General features: G+C 40.8%; 1 protein-coding gene across 10 annotated transcripts in view; it reads left to right on the forward strand.

Moving 5' to 3' along the window:
• Positions 1–8048: 8048 nt before the first annotated feature.
• Setd5 (SET domain containing 5) overlaps positions 8049–19913 on the forward strand; it is a 73616-nt gene continuing 61751 nt past the window's right edge. For 6 of the 10 annotated variants that reach the window (XM_052174502.1, XM_052174492.1, XM_052174496.1 and 3 more), the window contains exon 1: positions 8056–8216. The gene's annotated coding sequence lies outside the window, so the exon portion shown is untranslated. Of the gene's footprint in view, positions 8217–19913 lie in introns of all 10 variants that reach the window. The other 4 variants (XM_052174495.1, XM_052174499.1, XM_052174494.1 and 1 more) reach the window with 3 other exon arrangements.

Consider the following 19913-nt stretch of genomic DNA (forward strand, 5'->3'; position numbering starts at 1 on the left):
GTTGTGAAGATGTTAGCCACTTAAAGACACCAGTTTCAGCCCAGGTTCTTCCCACCTGCCTTCTGTGACCCACTTAAAGCAGTACATACTTTTCTCAATCCAGTGTGCTCAGTACCAGTCTTCTAGGCTCTTTAGGAGTCAGAGTGTTTACCATGTACATCTTTCTAGAGAAACTATTTCTCAAAATTTAAAACCTCCTAATCCTTACCTACTCCTAAAATTTTGAACTGGGGGTTGGGGGTGGGGGTGGTGGCCCTGTTTTCAAGACTAGACCAGGGATGTAGCTCAGTGAGAGCACTAACCTAGGAGTTTGAAACTGAATTTCTGAGCTAGAAGGCCCAGATGGTTTTCATCTTCTATATTTAATTGATAGGGAATAGGTATTGGTCAGCTGGAAATCAATATATCACGGAGTTATTATATACATCTTCCAGAAAAAGTTGGTCCAGGTCCATTTTTGTATGACCAGATCATTAGAGTCCAAATTGTCGCACTTCTAACAGTGTACACGTTCCTCCAATTTACCTCAAAGTTTGAATTTAATCACACCAGTCAGTATGACAGGCCAGCCTCTCTCCTTCCTGACAAAAGGGATGCCCAATTCTAACTGTGAAGACCCAAACTTGTCAGTCTTTCAGAAGGATGTTTTGAAGTGTAAGTACATGGCCCCTCTTTGGTTCACATCATAAGTGGCAATGAACAGTGCCAAGACACTGCCCACTTTGTTTTTCACCATTAGGCAAATGTCAACATAACTGTTCTGGACAAACCAATAGATTAAAGTCATTCCACACTTTGACTATTTTAGGACATAGGTTTATTGCCAAGCTTTCACATAAATAAATACAAGCACAGTGACAAGTCCAGCCACATTTGTAAGCTTCATCCATTTGTTACATACATCTATGAATTATAGAGTTTTTACCCGTGGGAAAAATTTTAACAAATTATTATATTGCTCAAAAGTATCACTCTGAGCATTTCCTTTCATCTGCTAGATATTCAGTGATGTCAACTATATGGTTTTAAATTTTCTTAGCTATTATATTTTTCTCCAACTAATATAGCAAGTAGCTTGTTTCCCTTCTGAAATACTTTAGCTTTTTAATTTCTAGTTCAAAGCTTCTGACAGTTTTGTTTTATAAAACATGAACAAGTCTGCATTTAAAATGTTCAGTAACATTCAAAACAATCCAACAATCATGGGAATGATTCCTTTCAAAATGACTATACAATACTGCTGGGGCCAACACTATTTAAAAGGCATATGCTATATTAAACTCTAAAGACAGTACACATTTCTTAAAAGTTTCTGGACAAACACTTCCACACACCAGTCAGTTTTATATATTATCTTAAAACACAGTGTTAATGGAACAATTAAACATCTTTAAAAAAAACTACATCATAAGTTCTAATGTTGTAGTTTTATAATTTGGAACTTTGAAGAAATGTTCAAAACATTTTATGACAATATAACACCTTTATCCTCATGTACGAAGAAAGCTACAAGACTTAAAAATGGTAATTGCATAACACACTGCATGGATTATGGAAGTTATAACTTAAGAGTTTAATTCATACAAAACATTATGTCCTACCTAAACTACCTTAGAAAAATCCAAACTGCACAGCAACATTTAACATAGTGACAGAATTGTCACTGACCATCATGCCTCTGCTTGCTTCGGAGACCGTAAAAGGTAACATCTTGGAATTATGAGAATCGTGTTGATCTCGAAGATCTGTTGCTGCTCAGACAGCAGGAATACAGCCTTAAACAAGCACTGTCCTGTCCTCAAGGAACAATCTACAGGAGAAAAAACAGTAATTACACAATTACTATTCTTAATTAAGATTTTAAGAGCCATGACAACATTCAAGTGGGACCAAATGTGTAGAATTGAGGGCAATCAAAGAAGGTTCCTTAAGAAGTGATGTTCTGAGACCATTCTCAGTGGTTCAACAACACTTGGTCAAAAATTTTAATTCTCCCCCCAGAAAAAGGAGTAATACTCCACTTACAAGTTCCTATAAGCTTACCACCAACTTTATTATAGTACACTCTAGATTTCCTAAAATAATATTTCTATCAGAACAAGGTAGTATAAAGCTGGCAGGTATACCAAATGCTATACTAGTTTCTATCTCTGGCTTTCAATCTGCTAGTATATCCATGGGAAGTTGCTTGCTTACGTGCACTGGTACCAACAGCCTCAGTTAGGGTGAACAGTACTTCATATGAGATTTTAATGAAGGGCCAATAAAGACCACTCAAGACTACTGAGGGAATTAAAAATCCATCCAGTGTAGTTGGTATTGGTTACATAACAAAATATTCAACTTTATAAATATGTCCCGAAAACATGCTACTATTTCAAAAAGATCCAAACAAATATTTCTTTGAACAAATTAATATGTAGAAAACAGGGCAATAAAGAATGAGGGCTTTTTTTTTCTTTTTTTTTTTTTAAAGGCCAGCATTACTTGAGAAAGGTAGGAAAAGCAGGCAGTGGTGGCCATGCCTGTAATCCCAGCACTCTGGGAGGCAGAGGCAGGTGGATTTCTGAGTTCAAGTACAACCTGGTCTACTGAGTGAGTTCCAGGACAGCCAGGGCTATACAGAGAAACCCAGTCTCAAAAAAAAAAAAAAAAATCTAAAAAAATAAATAAAATAAATAGAGAAAGGTAGGAAAAATGAGTCTATGATATTTGAGAAACATAAATAACTCTTAATTCAAGCCTAAAGGCCACTCCATGCTCACTAACAGTGCTAATCAGAATCAATTCCATAACCCGGTCATAAATAAGTCCTGAATATTTATGAATATTTAGTCCTTCTGGATAAACATGTCCTCCAACATATAAACTAGTATACACTAGACTAAAAATGTCTCAAGGTCAAATGCCTGACTCCTAGACTTGTGACCCAGTAAAGTGCTCTATAGTTAGGGTTGCTAGGTCAGTCTTGCCCTTGTGCCCAATTGTTATTCTATACCAACAGTTGCAAACCACAATTACACAGGTCCACCAAACAGAAGACAAGTAAAAATGCCTCAACTAGCTTAAATTTTGAAAATTAAAAACAAACCCACAAATACCTAACTTTCACATTAAGTATAAATGTTTAACATATATAACAAGTTTTTGCCATAAGTATATGAAATCATGGCATCACCTGGCAGGAAACTAAAGTTTATTTAAACATCAGCCTAAGTAAGCCTAGCACAGGATCAGGACAGCTGCAACGGTTAGTGCAGGAAAACCCGAGGAAGTGCTTCTGAGTATAAACCGGGAGACCTCACAATAGTAGCTTTATTCTGCATCTCATGGGCTTTAACTATCACTTGAAAACTTAATTTCACAAATCACACACACACCAAAAAAACCCCACCCCTCACCCCCCAAAAAACAGTTGTTTAGTTTCCAACTTTGCCTATTCACTGGAGAAATCCATGTCCCAATTTGATGGGAGAAACCTGAATGAAATACTACTTGGAATTTTAATATCCCTGTGTGTATGCAGATAGTTTACAGACAGGCAACCTTAACTGTAGTTGTCTGCCTTATTTTTTGAGATATGTTCTCACTTAACTGGAGCCTGCCAAGTAACGAGACTTGGGTGGACAGCAAGCCCTAGGGATCTCTCAGTCTAACAGGCCATGTAGGTTGTGGTGATATAATTCAAGTTTTCATTGCTTGAAGCACATTTTCCCTTTCCTTCTAGGTTTTTTATTGTTTGGTTGTTTAAGAGGGAAGAAAAAACAGTTCAGGATGAACTGTTACTACTAGTCAAACTTTTAACTTCAGTCAGTATTCATGAGACAAAAGCAGGCAGAACTTTAGTCTATATATCTAGTTGCAGGCCAGGCAGAGATACCTAGTGAGACCTTGCTTCAGGAAGTCTTTGAAGCTATCATTTTTGTATTCACAGTAAGAAAATTAACATGAAAGACAATTTTTAATCTGACCTTGGCAGTCCAGAATTTGGATTCTCTGGGTTTGAGATTAGAAAATCCAACTAAACAATGCAACAACAGTCTCTGTATACCAAAACCCTAAGATCCTAGGTCCTAAACATACCATACTTTTAAAAAATGTTAAGTAGAAAACAAAAGGCCTTAATAGCTCTTTGATAGGGGAGGGGCTCATTTCATATCAGTCCCACCTCACTCCTCCTAACTATTGTTTTATTATACAACCCATTCCTTTAAAAAATGTGAAGGATAATTTTAGAGTTTGAAAGAATTCCCAACCCCACCCAGGAAATAAGGCTGCAAATCTCAGCAGCTGCCCTTAGAAGCAAAAAGCCATGCCATTAAAAGTTAAAACTGTGGCAAACCAGAGACCACATGGTGGGAAGGAGCCTTTAAAAGGAGCCCAAAGTGTCAAAAGACCCAATTTTGTTGACCAGCAGCAGAGACAGAAAAAAGGAATATCCAGACCTCAGAAAATTAGGCAGGTTTAGCCAAATTCCACGGTGCCTCGTGGGGATTGCTTCAATTATAATTTTATGGACTCTTAGCTCCTTAAGTTTTTAGTTGTTTTTTTTTTTCCCCTTAAAACAGGGTTTCTGTGTATCCCTGGCTGTCCTAGATAGAACCAGGCGGGGCTCAACCTCAGAGATCTGCCTGTCTGTTTCCAGAGTCCTGAGATTAAAAGGCAAGCATCATCACTGGCTGGCTAAACTCTGGCCCTAAATTTCTGAAATCAAATTAATCAGTACTTGCTTTCATGTTTAGTAATGGCTGCAGACTTAGCTTTCAGCTTAGTATAGATGAAGCACAAAAATTAAGTAAATCAAGCAGCATAAACAAATAGGCTACCAGAGGTTCAATTTTATTTATTGCTTAGTGTAAGAGAAAAAAAAAACATTAAAGTCTGTACTCTGTAACCCACAAGTCTGCAGTTATGGCCCCTGTGTCCACGATTACACTTCAAATAAAATTTAGTTCTTTGGTAACATTTCCAGTGCTTAAAGAGTAATTTGATTATTGGGTACCATACTGGGACAAGCACAAAGTATCCCATTACTGTAGTAAATTCTACTGGATAGTATTCTTTAAAAAAAAAAAAAAAAGGTTTGTTTATTTATTTGTTGTGAGTACACTGTTGTCGTCTTCAGACACACCAGAAGAGGGCATCAGATCCCATCACAGATCATTGTGATCCACCATGTGGTTGCTGAGAATTAAACTCAGGACCTCTGGAAGAGCAGTCTGTACTCTTAACCTCTGAGTCATCTCTCCAGTCCCTGGGTAGTATCCTTATAGGGCATAAGCACACACAACACAACACAACCTGAAAACCAAGCTTCACAAATACATTTTTTGTTGCTCAATCCATTTTACTTGTGTCTGGTTACAAGTCAAGCAAAATTATAGGTCCTGAAGAAGCTTTGCAAAATCACATTTAAATCAGCAATAACATGAAGAGTGCCATGAGTCAAGCCAGTCCAAGAGAAAAGCACTGCTTAAATAGAAAATGTACAGGCTCACAGAACCTTAGGCCAGGAAAGACAACGAACATCTGAACTTTGCATTCCAGAAGGAACTACCTTTCACAGATGTATACAATGACAAAATTTTAGTAAGCAGTTGTCAATTCCATGTGGCTCAAGAAAAATGTATAAGAAATAACGAAATATAACTTTTAATGTCTTAAAATCTCAGTCTAGCAATATATAAGATACATCAGGTATCACTGGGGGAGGGGATAGCCACCTGGAAACCATTAATAGTTAATAGCTCAGTTTATAAATGGAGAAAAAGGAGAGAGGCATTCATGGGAGTGGAAAACTGAGTTTTGGTTGGATTCTCAATACATCTATTGTCGTAAAGCTCTTTGAACTGTGAATAGGCCCAAGTGTGGAAAAACCACCTGAGGGGGTAGGGTGGTGATAGAAACTGAAAATCAAGGATCAAGGCAAAGAATCAACAAAGTGTACTAAGGAGTTATAAAAGAACTGCAGTGTTAAGGCCTCAGCTACAGCCTCCATTTGTGGTGTAAGTAATCTGTTTGGTTTCATGAGTCATCAGCCTTCTAAGATCAGGAGAGGGAGAATGCCAGTGCTCTGTCTAGGGATTGGATAAGCCAGTACAACTAATGAAAATGTGGCTAAAATGAGTGTACTAAAATACCTTTTAATAAGGCTGCAAAAGAGGGAGAAATGGACAAGAAGTACTGGGCTCTTTAAAAATGCTTAAAATTCTGCTTACATATTCTAATTCGCGACGCTGTAATTTCATACTATAGCAAGGATCTCATGTGGGAGAGCATAAAACTTGGGTGAGCATGTCTTTAATCTACCTCGGTGAAAAATACTCCAAGGCGGATCACAAGCAATAATAACCTGTAGTTTTGCTGCATAAAACCCCAGGTAACTGCCTAGTCTCCCATTTTCCTTATTTGCCCCTATTACAATACTTCCAGACAAAACCGAAAATCTGTGGGAAGTCTTGCTCCTCCAATTTTACACCTGTTCAATTCCCCTGCAGGACAACGCCCACACACCAGGTTAGCCTTTAAGCTAGCCCAGAAGACTCCCGCCCATCTTCCAGAAAGACTCGAGTTGCAGATCACGAGGGAAGAGGGGGAAGGGATTCTTCCAGGCCTAGGGCGGTCCTCAGAAGACAGGAGGCAGCAGAGAACTCCCAGAAAGGTATTGCAACACTCCCCTCCCCCCTCGCAGAAGGGTGCGGCCTTCTCTCCGCCTACTCCACTGCAGCTCCCTTATTGATAACTAAGGCCGACTTTCGGAGAGCAAGTGCTTCTTGCCTCCAAAACAGCCCGACTGTGCCCTCACTCCTCCCTCCACTCCCCGAAGTGCGCGATGTAGGTCTGGCTCAGCACCCCCCTCTCGGGGCCACAACTCAAGTAGGAAACGTGCTTGCACCCGCCCCGCCGCTCAGACCCACTGCCCGTCCCCGCCCCCAGCGCGCGCTTCCTGCCACGTTGCGCAGGGGCGCGGGGCCAGACTCTGCGGCGCGGGGCCTAGGGGAGGGCCGGAACCTGTGAGCGCCTCCTTGCCGCCCCCGCCAGCCAGCGCTTGGACTGAACTTGCAAGAACGCGGGCCAATTGCAAAGGCCAGTTTTCTGGGCCCGGAGAGCCAATCAGACGACGAGGCCAAGCCGGCGGCGGGTAAAACGACTCCCCCAGAGGAAGGGGAGGGTGGGAGGCCGCTCGCGCGCGAGCCACTTTCGCTGACCCTCCCTCCCCTCCCCCGCCGACCGCGCCCGCACGTCCAGCTCTGCTCACCCCACCTACCTCCCGCCCCACCCAGTGGGCATAGCGAGGCTGCCAGCGGCTGCGCACTCCGGCAGCCGTTAACTGACAGGCGCCTCACGCCAACCAAAACACGCCATTTGTGTTTTCACACGCGGCGGGAGGAAAAGAAGCCAATCAGCGATGAGATGTCAACCGGAAGCGCTCCTCCGCCCTCCTTGGGAGCCATGGCCGCGTCCGGTGGAGACTTTTCCGCTCCCTTCTCCCTCCCCCTCCGGTTGCTGCAGGGCGGACGGCATTCCTGATCACCCTCCCTCTTGCCCCTTTCCGCGTAACGAACTGCACCCAGCTATCCCACAAAGCGGCTCCACAATGTTCGAAGGGTCTACCGCGGCCGCCCGTCCCCGCAAACGCGCAGACCCACCCCCCCACCAGAGTCCCGATCCCCTACCTAGCCGAGGCTCTCTGAGGAGCCGGAGCCCCAGAGCACAGCCTCTTCTTTAGGCGGCCCCGGCAGCCTCCACTGATTGGCGGCGAGCTGGCCAATAAGTGTAGGGCGGTGGGCGGAGAGGCCAATGGCGCGGCGGGAGGGGGCGTGTCCCGCGTGCCCCTGGCGCCGGCACTGGGAATCCCCGTGCGGTCAGTGGCGTTTCCGCTCGGGCAGCGGGCTGAGTGAGCTGCCGCTGCTGCCGCCGCTGCCGCCGCCGGGGGAGGGGCGGCCGCCGCCCGCCTGCGCTGAGAGACTCACGCAGCCCTAGTCCCGCCAGTCCGCCAACACAGTAGTGCCGGCCCCCCTCCGCCCCTGGCCCTCCCCCTCCCCGCCTTGGGCTCGCTCCGCCTTTTCTGCCCCCCACCCCCACCTCACGGGTACGGGCCATTCCCGGCCAGGAAACGCCGTGGCGCCGCGTTGGGCCTAACTCGAGTCTCGCTGCCTCCCGGGAGTGCCGTGCGCCGCAGCCCGGGCCCAGGCCCCGGCTGCGCCTGGGTCAAGGTAAGGGTCCAACAGAAAAGAGACACCGAACCACACGACCGGGCCCCGGGGGAAGAAGGGTCACCTCAGTCTCCCTGCGTTCCCTCTCCTCGGGGTCGTGGGCCTGGGCCTCCCCAGGCTGGTAGCAGGAAGGTGCTGTCCTTTTCGTCTTCTCGGCTACCTTTACACACCATTGCACCCCTCTTGCCCAGAGAGGAAGGCCCCCCCCCTTAATCTAGTCGACCCCACTACCTTTTTAATGTCTTCCCTGGGTCAGGACTCTTCCCCTCCCCCTACTCTGGTCTCCCCTTTTTCCTGGGTACTGCCTACTCCACGTTTATACCCTTTTCAGGAGAGGCCTCTCAACCCTGCTCTCAAAATACACATACTTTTTTTTTCTGTCCCTGAGCCCCCACCTCCACCCCTGTTCTTGCGGCCTTGTGACAACTCTGATAGCTCGTGGGGGCCCAGTCCTGCCCTCCATAATCTTCCTGAACGCCTCCCCTCTGGTTTTCCAGTTCCTATCTCAGATGGCTGCTGCTTTTCCCATACCAAAGACATTACCTTCGCCACCCCCACCTCACATTCTTGGACTCCTGTGGCGTATGCCCCAATATCCTTGCGATATCCCTGTTGAATTTGTAGGGTTCTAGCCTGGAATTGAGCCAGATTTCGTCGTTTTCCCTGCCTAGGGCGTGGAGAGCGATCTTTTAAGAACGACTTTACAGAAGAGGGGGAGGGATATGCCCCTTAAGAATCCTCTTTCCCTATGCGTGCGATCCAAGCTCCTAGGTTAATGGTGGTGGGCAAAAGCCCTGTTTTTAGTAGGTGAATCGCTCTGAAGGAAAGTTTCTGCTGGGAAAGCCCCTTCTATGCTAATTTATTCTATAGGGCGCCTTTGCCTTTTTCATTCTTAGGAATAAGGGATCTTTCTCCTATATTCTGATGCTGCAGCCCGCCCTGCTGGTCTGGGTCAGGGGTGCGTGTATGACCTGCATTTTCTGCTTTCTCATGTTACTTGTGTAACGTGCTCACCAGCAACTCATTTCTTGCCCAGAGCCCTGGACTCTGGGTTTTGTCTATACCTGAATTCCTTTTGCCAATTGTTCCTATGCTCAGAATACCTAAAAAGATTCAGGTTCTCTAATTTCCTCCATACCCTGACTAAATTGTTTTTAGATGACATATTTGTGACCAAGGTCATGTTTACATTACTTCCTTGGGTATATGTTAAATACCTATACTTTTGATTGGGGAGGATCCAGATGGAGGAGGTTCCAGGAGGATGTTTGTGTGCAGTATATTGAGAGGAAAGTGTTTTGATGGTTAATTTTATATTAAAAATGGTTTAGGTCGCTAGGAGGAAAGCTTTAAGAGGTAATTTTAGATGTGTGCAATCTGACCTAGGACTAAAGCAGAGAATACTGACATAATTAGAGATTTCTGAGTTTGGAGGACACAGGAATTTCTTTTCCTTGGATTTCTTCCAGTTTTCTCAGGAGGATCATTAGTTCTCTGGCCAAAATTTGTGGCCTGTTAGGGGATTAGAGACTTTAAGGTTATTCAGATGGTCATGTGTAGAATATTGAATTATGTTTTTTGGTAGAACACAGCCCAAGGCTCTTGTTCCTGTAAAATTAGATTGCTGAATATTTGGGAAATTGGCCTTTTAAAAACTAAAACTTAATGCTTACTCCCAAATTGCTTGATTAATTAAAACAAATATTTGGAATTATGTGTATGTTGATTTTTTTTTTCTAATCAGAGATCTCAATTTAAAATAGTGACCTTAGGATTGTTTCTTTCTAAAAGCTTAATTCCAACCCTTCCAGTATGAAGTACTTGTCCAAAAAAAAAAAAAAAGTGTGTTAAGAAGTGGGGGTGGGGTAAAGAAAAGGTTGCTCCTGTGTTGGATCACAGGAGTGAGTATACAAGGCGGCAGCAGCTGCTGGCTCTGGAGCTCTGGTTGCTACGTGAGAAGCTTGAGTAGTGCTGGCTGCTGTCTCCAGGGAAGGACAGCAGTGCAGCGTCCATTAATGCTGTTGGCTGCAGGGAACTGCACTTAGTGATGGCTGCTCAGGCTGGAAAGAAATCTTGCTTGCTTTCCTGGGAAATTGTACTGCTGAGCTGGTTTGCTTTTTGCTAGTGAGGAGACCAGAATTAGCAATTCATAACTGTATCCATTTATGGATATCAGCATCTGAAAACTGGATCAAAGTTAAAGACTTGGTGTTTTTTGTTTGTGGAGGTGTTGTCAGCTTTTTGTTACTATATGAGGTTTTACCCTTCGTGGGACTTAAAGTTCATTAGTATTTTGATCCTTTTTAACCCTTTAAAAGACTATAATAGTAATGTAAATGTTTTTTTGAGAACAAAAATAGGGTGAGGAGGATCTTTGTTTTGTTTTTCCAGTGAAAGTGGTATGTTTTCCTCCATCTTTTAATTGCTTGAGTCATTTTCAGATTTGTATTTGTCTCTCCATATTAGGCCATATTTACCTTCATGAGTAGATAGATGTTCTGTAAAACATCTTAATATAATTGGATGCCTAAACTAAAAAGAGCTGCTTTTGGATTAATGCTTGTTTGATTCTTAATTTCTAAATTAATCTATAGCCCTCTCCAGATGAGATATACTTACTGATATTTGACCTATAAATTGGATTACTCGTGTATGGGTTGGATTATAGACTTTCCACTGAACAAAGATGTTTTGGCAGTAATCCATCAGAAACACAGAAGGAATATTCAGAAATTGAATAAGTTTAGTTCAAGATACTAAGAAGGCAGCAAGAGTCTGTTCTAAATCTTGATCACCACCACCCCAACGCCCAGCCTGCCCAAATAGATGATCTTTGATTAAGCCTTTTTAAGTAGTTTATCTGGCAAGGAATATTTGAAACTGAACCATCACCCAGACATGTGCAACACATAAAATCGTAGGGTTTTTTCCTTCCCTAAGATGATCACTACAACCAATACCTTTTCCTTCAGGATTCTGTTTGTTCAGTTTTGTACAAATGTATTTAGATTCCATAAACATCTATAATTTGTCGTAATGGATCTAACATTTGTAGCAAAAAACGAAGAATCAATGGAGAGTATTGTTGAATTCACAAAAAATTGTTTTTCCAGTGCTAAAAGTAAGTCCATAAAACAAGACTCTCTTAATGATTGTTTTAGGTGATTGTAATATTTTTGTTATGTAGATAAGGTGCTGTATCCATCCCATTGGTATGATTTCACTCATACTGACTGATACTACAGTTTAAGGTATTTACTGTTAAGGTGCAAGTGTTTTGAACTTAATTATAATATATAAGTTTCCTTGGAAAATAATGGCTACCACTTTTATTTCCTGTTTTTTTTGGAACTGATTGTGGTCTCACAGTAATCTCTGGAAGATCAAGATTTGGATTATAGACTTTGGACGAATTCTTATTCAGTACTTCAAGAAGGGAGCTGTGAGGTACACAGGCTTTTTTTCTTAGAAGGATTACTTGAACTGGCACGCTTAAAAATACATCTTTTGATGTATTTTGATGTATCTAGGAGCCTGCATACTTTCTGAAATTATTCTGACCCTTTTTTTTTTTAAAGATTTATTTATTATTATATGTAAGTACAATGTAGCTGTTTAGACACACCAGAAGAGGGCGTGGGATCTTGTTGCAGATGGTTGTGAGCCACCATGTGGTTGCTGGGATTTGAACTCAGGACCTCTGGAAGAGCAGTCAGTGCTCTTAACCACTGAGCCATCTCACCAGCCCATATTCTGACCCTTTTGATGAAGGTGGAACTTTGAAACATAAGGCAATAGCAGTCAGTGATTATTGAGTACATATCTAAGATAAATTAGATCGTAACTAAATTAAAATTTTATTACAACTTGGTCAGTTTAATTCGAAATTAGGAGGTCTGGCTAGTGGTGAACTTAGACTGGAAAATATGTGTTTAATAGTTCAACTGGTAGTCATTTATAATTTGATTTAAAGTGTCTTTTCGGTAGACTTAAGAGTAATGCATCTATGAGACAGATTGGTAGTAAGTATTCTGGACCCCCGAGATTCTAATACATCTAGTAAATGGCATGACCTTCACTTGGTATGGTGATTCGTTTCTCTAATGGCGGGAATTCAGGGAAGTTGCAAAAGGTAGAAGGAATAACCTTTCTTTCACTTACCAATACATACTTTGTTAAGTCAAGTAACCTTAGTGTCATTCTATATTAAGTTATAAACTGGTAGAGATGCCAATAACCCTGAGAGTTGATTCTTTTAGAAATCATCCCTTGGACGAATTCTTACTTAGTACTTGAAGAAGGGCGCTGTGAGGTACATAAGAGACAGTGAAACTAAGTACAGTCTGTATGTTTTTCTTATAAGTAAGGGTTCTCAAACCCCTTCCTTCCCTTACTGTTTACATATTTTTTTCAGACTATCTAGGGAAATGCCTAAATGTAAATTTTGATAAAGTATATTTGATGTCCTGAAAAAGAAAATTTGGGTTTTTTTTTTTTAATCGTTGGTATTTTCAAAACCCTAAGAGTATTGGTCAGTTTTGTTTGGTGTGTGTGTGTGTGTGTGTGTGTGTGTGTGTGCGTGCGCGCGCACATGCACGCCTGCCTGCCTGCCTGCCTGCCTGCCTGCTACTTCCATGTCCCTTCTGTCTTGTAATATGAGGCTTCCCAGAGTTTTCATGGCACATTGAAGTGATAATCATACATGTGTATACCAGAGATGAGGAAACCTTTTAGCCTTAATGTTAGAAATTACAGCATAAAACAACAACAACAACAAAATGAGTAGCTGTAAGAATTCTGGATAGGAGCTGGGCGGTGGTGGCCCATGACTTTAAATCCCAGCACTTGGGAGGCAGAGGCAGGTGGATTTCTGAGTTCGAGGCCAGCCTGGTCTACAGAGTGAGTTCCAGGACAGCCAGGGCTACACAGAGAAACCCTGTCTGGGGGAAAAAAGAGAATTCTGAATAGGAATCAAGCTTTTGATTTATACTGTGGGATCAAGGAGAAATGCCAGTTCCTTGCTGCTCTGTTTGAGAACTAGGTGGAAGTATGGGAGGAGCCACAGCCCTCTGCAGCAGGATTTGGTATGAGTAGAAAAGGAAGATTTTTGTTTGAAATCGCCAGCTGCTTATGTCAGACTGACTCCCTTATTATGCCTCCAGTAGGCCTGTCAATATGGCCAAACAGCTAGATAAGTGCGGGGCAGGACAAAGGGCTCTTTGCACAGCAGGGAAGCAGTGTTGGTGGGGGAGGGGCCGGAGGTAGGAAAGGCAAGAGGAGATTTTTTTTTTCCCCCAGGAGATTATTCACTTTGGTTTACAATTAAAGAAACTGTTTTTAGTTCTCACTTAAGCCTTGAATTTATGCCAAGCATATACTTTTAAGCCCAAATTTCATACATTCTAGAAATCTGAAAGAACCTATCCTATCTTCCGAGGGGAGGGGGGAGGCCCTAAAGCTTTGTGTGGATTACAGTGAGTCCCATGTTCCTTGGCCTTCTAAATGTAAGTTGCTTCCTTAGTGGACCAGGTCTAGAGCATCTGCTAGCCAGATTTTAGTAAAGATTGGAATGACCTATTCTGTGTGGATTAAATTTGTATTTCAATATATGCAGTATGTTTAGTTGGGTTTAGATTTGACAAGGTGTGTATTGTTTTCCTTTGTGCAATAATTGCATACTGTAACTTTGATTTTATTTTAGTAAGAGGAAAAGCACAGTCCAACATTTACATGTCTGATCATTATCATGTAAAATGTGTACTGAAAAAGGATTTTTATAACAGGGCCTTAAGCTCACATCTGTATGTTCTATACTCAGGAAACGGAATCAAGAGGCTGATGCCAGCCAAGCTATAGAATAAGACTCTTGTATCAAAAAAAAAAAAAACAAAAAAGCAAACAGAACCCCCCCCCAACACCCCCCCCCACACACACACACAAGAAGAGCTTACCTTATTGTTTCAGTCTTCCTCCTACTTCCTGCAGAATCTGATCTGCTCTGGAGATTACTCCATGTCCCCATCTTTTAGTTTAGTCTTAATCCTATTAGTTGTGCTTAGCTCTCAGCAAAAGGTGATTGCATCTAGCTCATTACTTAATGAAAATTATGGTGTTAGAGGTGTGTAAGTTGTACCTCTTATAGGCAAAACCATGAGATAGAGATACTGCCAAAATTAGGTTCCTGTTGAAGGTGCCATTAAAATGTTAAGAGTCTGTCCTGAATCATTTCAGTTACTTTTAAAGTAAATGTCAAATGTTACATGTATGCTAATTCTTTTTAAAAATTACATTCACAAATTAGATAGTAGTTATTTAGATTACAAAAGATTCTTCCTTATAAAGTAGTATATGACAGCTCATTTCTGCGAATGTTTTGTTTTAAGAGAATTAATTTTTAGAAATCCTTGAACTGTTTTCCCAAGAGCACATCTGTTGCTTGAATGAGAAAACTGGAATGCTGATTTCTTTTTATGGATTAGCAAAGAAGACATTGTTGTAAACTAACATAACCAGAATGCTGTATGTAGCATATATTGATCAAGTTTTTGTTATTTTGTTTTGCATCATTTCTCTCTTTTGTAAAAAGAAATACAGTATGTTGCCATGTAACATTTTAAGTTTGGCAGTTACAATACACAGACTATTTTGATCTGAAAAAAAAAATTCAGAGACTGGTTGAAGGCTCAGTGGGTCAGGTATTTGTAAAAAAAGAGTACTTGAATTCAAAGTCTTCCAAACCCACGTAAAATTGTGTGTGACTGGGTAATGGATGCTTGTAATCCCAGCCCAGGGCAGGCAGAGATGTCAGGTCTCTAGGGCTTAACTCACCGGTTCAGCCTGGCCTCCTTGGCCAGTTTAGGCCAGTAAGAGACCCTGTCTAAGAGTTGTGGGGAAAGAATGCCTGAAAAATGAAATGAGGTTGTCCTCTGACCTGAATATGCATACCCATGTACACACACACACACACACCTAAACAAGAAAGTAAATTTGAGTTACTACCACTGCTGGGAAAAGTTTCTCATCAGCAAAATAGCAACAATATTAATATGAACTCTAGTGAGGTATGCTATACATTATTATAGAATTTTAGATGGTCTTTTCTTTTTACAGTCTGTTAACATGGATTATTCCCATAGATTTGTGGGGACTAAAAGGAAGCTAGTTCTTCTAATCTCAGTCTCTCTACCAAATATATATTGCTAGTGTTATGGTTCTCTTCCAAAATATTAGAAATCTCTAAAAATGTGGCTTAGAACTTGTAGCTTCCCAAATAGCTAATTTCATTTTTAGAAGACCAAGGCAGCAGTAGGCTGGCATGGAGGTGAAGCACTCACACAGCACCTCATCTTGCTGTGCAGCTGCTCCACCTTACTTCCTGCTATTATTATCCCACTACGCCTCTTCCCAGCAAAAAAAGAAACTAGGACAAAGGGGGAATTGAATGGGCTACTGTAGTTAATATATTATGGTAGATTGTGGATTTGTTTATATGATCTAAAGCTTAATACTTTAGAGTCTAGTGACATAACTTTTATGTCCTTCACTCTTCGTGTACTGTTTTAGATTCTCAGCTCCAAAGGTTTTTAAAGCATGTTTCATTGGCTGTTTATAGTTATTTTTTAACCCCCTCCCCCCGGCTGTTTACAGTTATTACCACTACCAGATGCCACTGTATTATTATATGAAATCCATTCTGTATTTGTAGTTTATATTAGAGATTACCAGTGTTGGCAGCTTGGGTCTATGACTAGAATGAAGATTTTAACATTAAACCTTTTTATACATATAGACCTCTCTAACAGTTAAATAGCTGTTTAAATATGAAAATGTCATGTCTGAATTCTTTTAAGCCTTTTCCAACAGTACTCAAAATGAAATTTTTAATTTTTTGCCATTTTTTTTGTTGTTGTTGTTGTTGTATTCTGGTGCTCAGATTTTCTCCCTCTTCACTCCTGAAATGTGGAGACTTAGACCCTCCAGTAATTCATATGGTGCATGTGTGCTGCTATTATATTAAGAGTGGAAGTTTTATAATTCTTAGACATTATGATCTGGTTAGAATTTTCTAGGATTGTGCTAGTATCAGTCCACAGGGATTTCATTATTTTATGTTTACATTTGTTGTTGATTTGCATTAGGAAGTTATAGTGTTCTCTTCAAATATGCATAGTTTTTTTAAAATTTTTATTCGTGTTCTGATTTTTATTCCATGCTGGAAAATTCTATTTCCTATCACCAACTATAGCATACCTGTGCCTTCCTGGCTTCTGCAAAAGAGTGCAATGCAATTTACAGTTAACAATCAACTGAACTCTCTTGGCATCCAAGCAAGGTTTTACTTATGAAAAAGAACTTAACCGGGCGGTGGTGACCATTGCCTGTAATCCCAGCACTCTGGGAGGCAGAGGCAGGCAGATTTCTGAGTTCAAGGCCAGCCTGGTCTACAGAGTGAGTTCCAGGACAGCCAGGGCTGTACAGAGAAACCCTGTCTCGAAAAAAACAAATCCAAAAAACCAAAAAAAAAAAAAAAAAAAAAAGAACCTTGAAGGATATATTAGCAATTCGTTTTCCTCTGCATTTATTTGTATTACTTTTTTTTGTCCCCACCCCCACCCCCATAAAGTAACCTGAGCTGGACAGCTCAGGATTAAGAGCACTTCCTGATCTGCCATAGTGACCCTCTGCAGTAGGGTTCTAATGCTGCAACTCTTGAGTACAGTTCTTTATGTGGTGACCCACCAACCATAAAGTTATTTTCATTGCTACTTCATAACAGGATTTTGCTACTGTTATGAATTGTAAATATCCATGTTTTCTGGTAGTCTTAGGCTACCTGAGGGAGTCACAGCTCACATGTTGAGAACCACTCTATAGAAGATCCAAGTTTTGTTCCTAGCACACTCAAGCTTAAGGGGAGCTGATGGTCTCTTCTGGCTTCCAAGGGAACCATATTCATGTGCATATAATTTAAAAATAAATCTTATACAAAGTTGCAATGTGCTAAACATTGAGAGGTGAAAAGTAATTTTTGTGGAATGAGTTAGTTTTGTCTAAATGTGTAATAATAGTCATGAAGTTCTGTTGCAGATAATTGTGCAAAGGATTCAACTAATTTTTTAAAATTCTACATTTTCTAATTATGGGTATTCTGTCTGCATTTATGTTTGTGCACCATGATGCATGATAACCTATAGAGACCAGACAAAGGTGTCAGATCCTCTAGTATTGAATTTACAGATGGTTATAAGCCACCATGTAAGTTCTAGGAATTGAACTCTGGTCCTCTCCAGAACCTTGGTTGCTTATCCTTTTTGAAAATAATGAGCAGAAAGACAAGTGTTCTATCACTACACCCTATACCAAAAATATTTTTTCTTAATCATTTATGAGGAGGGACCATGCTACATCTTAGTTTCCCTAGAACAGACTGTCAACTGTGGAGGAAACTCTTAGTCCCTATCTAGCAAACCAGTTTTCTTTGTAGAATTCTGATTTTGTGCTAGAATTTGTCTGTTGGTCTTATAGTCTACCCTGTAAGCAATTTTTAGAATGTATTTTCCTTTCATTAATAGTATGGCAAGAAGTAGCTAGGGAGTAGATTAATTTTAGAGCTTTATTGTGAAAATTCTAACTACAATAAACTAGGAAAAATGTATTTCCTTTGTATTTAACGATTTTATAAAATCGTTAGTTTAAAATACCCCATTTACCATGGGGCATGGCGGTAAAAGCCTAATCACAGTACTTGAGAGACAGAAGCAGGTAGACCACAGAGTTCAAGACACCTGGTCTACAAAGTGAATTCTAGGCCTACAAGGTGAGATCCTGTCCCCAAATACACTATTGTTGATGCTGTTGTTTTGGGACAAAACAACATTTGAGGGTGTAGCTCAATGGTAGAATGTGTGCCAACCAAACACCAGACCCTAGATTCTCCCAGCACAGCCTACTCAAATTCACTTGGTTAAGATAACGGCCATAATGGTCCCTGGAGAAATAGCTCAGCAGTTAAGAGCACTTGCTGCTTTTATAGAGGATCTAGGTTGGGGTCTCAACATCTAGAAGGTAGGTCACAACCCTGTAACTCCAGTTCCCAGGAATCTGATACCCTCTTCTGGCTTCCACCGTCACCAGGCACGCCTGTGGTTGTGGCACATGCATATAGGCAGAACACCCCATATGTAGAGAAATGACTTATTAATGTAAGGATAATACATTGCACTTGTTTGGTTTGAGTCTATAGGTTTTACCTACTTTTCTTTTGTGTCTTGTGTATATTTTTTTAATGCTGTTTTATAGAGTTTCTAATTTTTTTTTTATTTAAAGGCTAGGTTGTCATTAATACATTTTACTATGAGATATCCTTATACCTACATTTCATATGAATTAGTGAGGTAGATTGTAGACATATTTTATAATGGTAGTATATACTTTGTTGAGTTTCATAGTATTTGCCTATTATGATATTAAACAACTGTTGGTATTTGCGGCCTAGATCAACCATCCTCACACACTTTAAGGCGTTAAAAACTTGAATTCCCAAAGAGTTAGTGTTTGAGTGGTTCTCTACACTAAGATTTAGTACTTAATGTTAAAACCAGACTAATTCTGGAGCAATGGCTTAGTGATCCAGAACATACACTGCTCTTCCAGAGAAAGAGTTCAGTTTCAGGCACTCATACAGGTAGCTCACAAATGTCTTCATGTAGCCTCCTTGAGCATGCACACCAGTACACATAAGAAATAAATCCTTAAAATTTTTAATTACTAATAAGATTTTTTAAAAAAGATTTATTTATTACATATACAGCATTCTGCATGCTTGTATGCCTGCAAGCCAGAAGAGGGCATCAGATCTCATTATAGATGGTTAGTTATGAGCCACCAAGTGGTTGCTGGGAGTTGAACTCAGGACCTCTGGAAGAGCAGCCAGTGATCTTAACCTCTGAGCCATCTCTCCAGCCCAGTAATAAGGTTTTTAAAAACAAGGGATATTGTTGACATGCCTGTTTGTTTTTGTTTTTGTTTTTTTTTTTTTTTGAGACAGGGTTTCTTTGTGTAGCCCTGATTGTCTTGTAACTCATTCTGTAGACCAGGTTGGCACCTAGTTTACAGAGATCTGCCTGCCTCTGCTTCCTGAGTGCTAGTATTAAAGGCTTTCATAACTACCACCCAGCTTGATAGGAAGTTTTTAATGAACAATAACTTTCTATTTTTTAAATGACATTGTTTTACATTTTTGCAAATCTCTTTAATATCTTAACAAAAGACAGCTGTTTTTTCAAAACTGCTTTTTTAATTTTCACGATAAGCTGAAAACAGGATATCCATATCCTTATGGACATATGCTCAGAAAAGGGAGAACTCAAGGTGCCCCTTGAGGGAGTCTAGCTGTGAAGTATTACTAATTTGTGCTCATGGTTTTGAATATGTTTTTTAATGTGTTAGTATGCTACTGTTAGTATCTTTGATGTTCCAATTGCACTGCCTTTAGCTGTAGGCTAACTAAACCCTTTATTCATCCTTAGCAGCTTCCTTGCTTGCTTCCTTGCTCTCTGGTTCTAGTGTTTTAGTGTGACCTGATGTTTTAGGATCAGTTTTACCATTTTTCACCCCAAACAATTGCTGGGTTGTGTGGGTGTGCATGTGTGGGGTACGGGTGTTTCATTTTCCTTTTGTGACAGGGTCTTGGGCGCA

The sequence above is a fragment of the Apodemus sylvaticus genome, chromosome 2, assembly GCF_947179515.1.
Source record: "Apodemus sylvaticus chromosome 2, mApoSyl1.1, whole genome shotgun sequence".
Lineage (NCBI taxonomy): Eukaryota > Metazoa > Chordata > Mammalia > Rodentia > Muridae > Apodemus > Apodemus sylvaticus.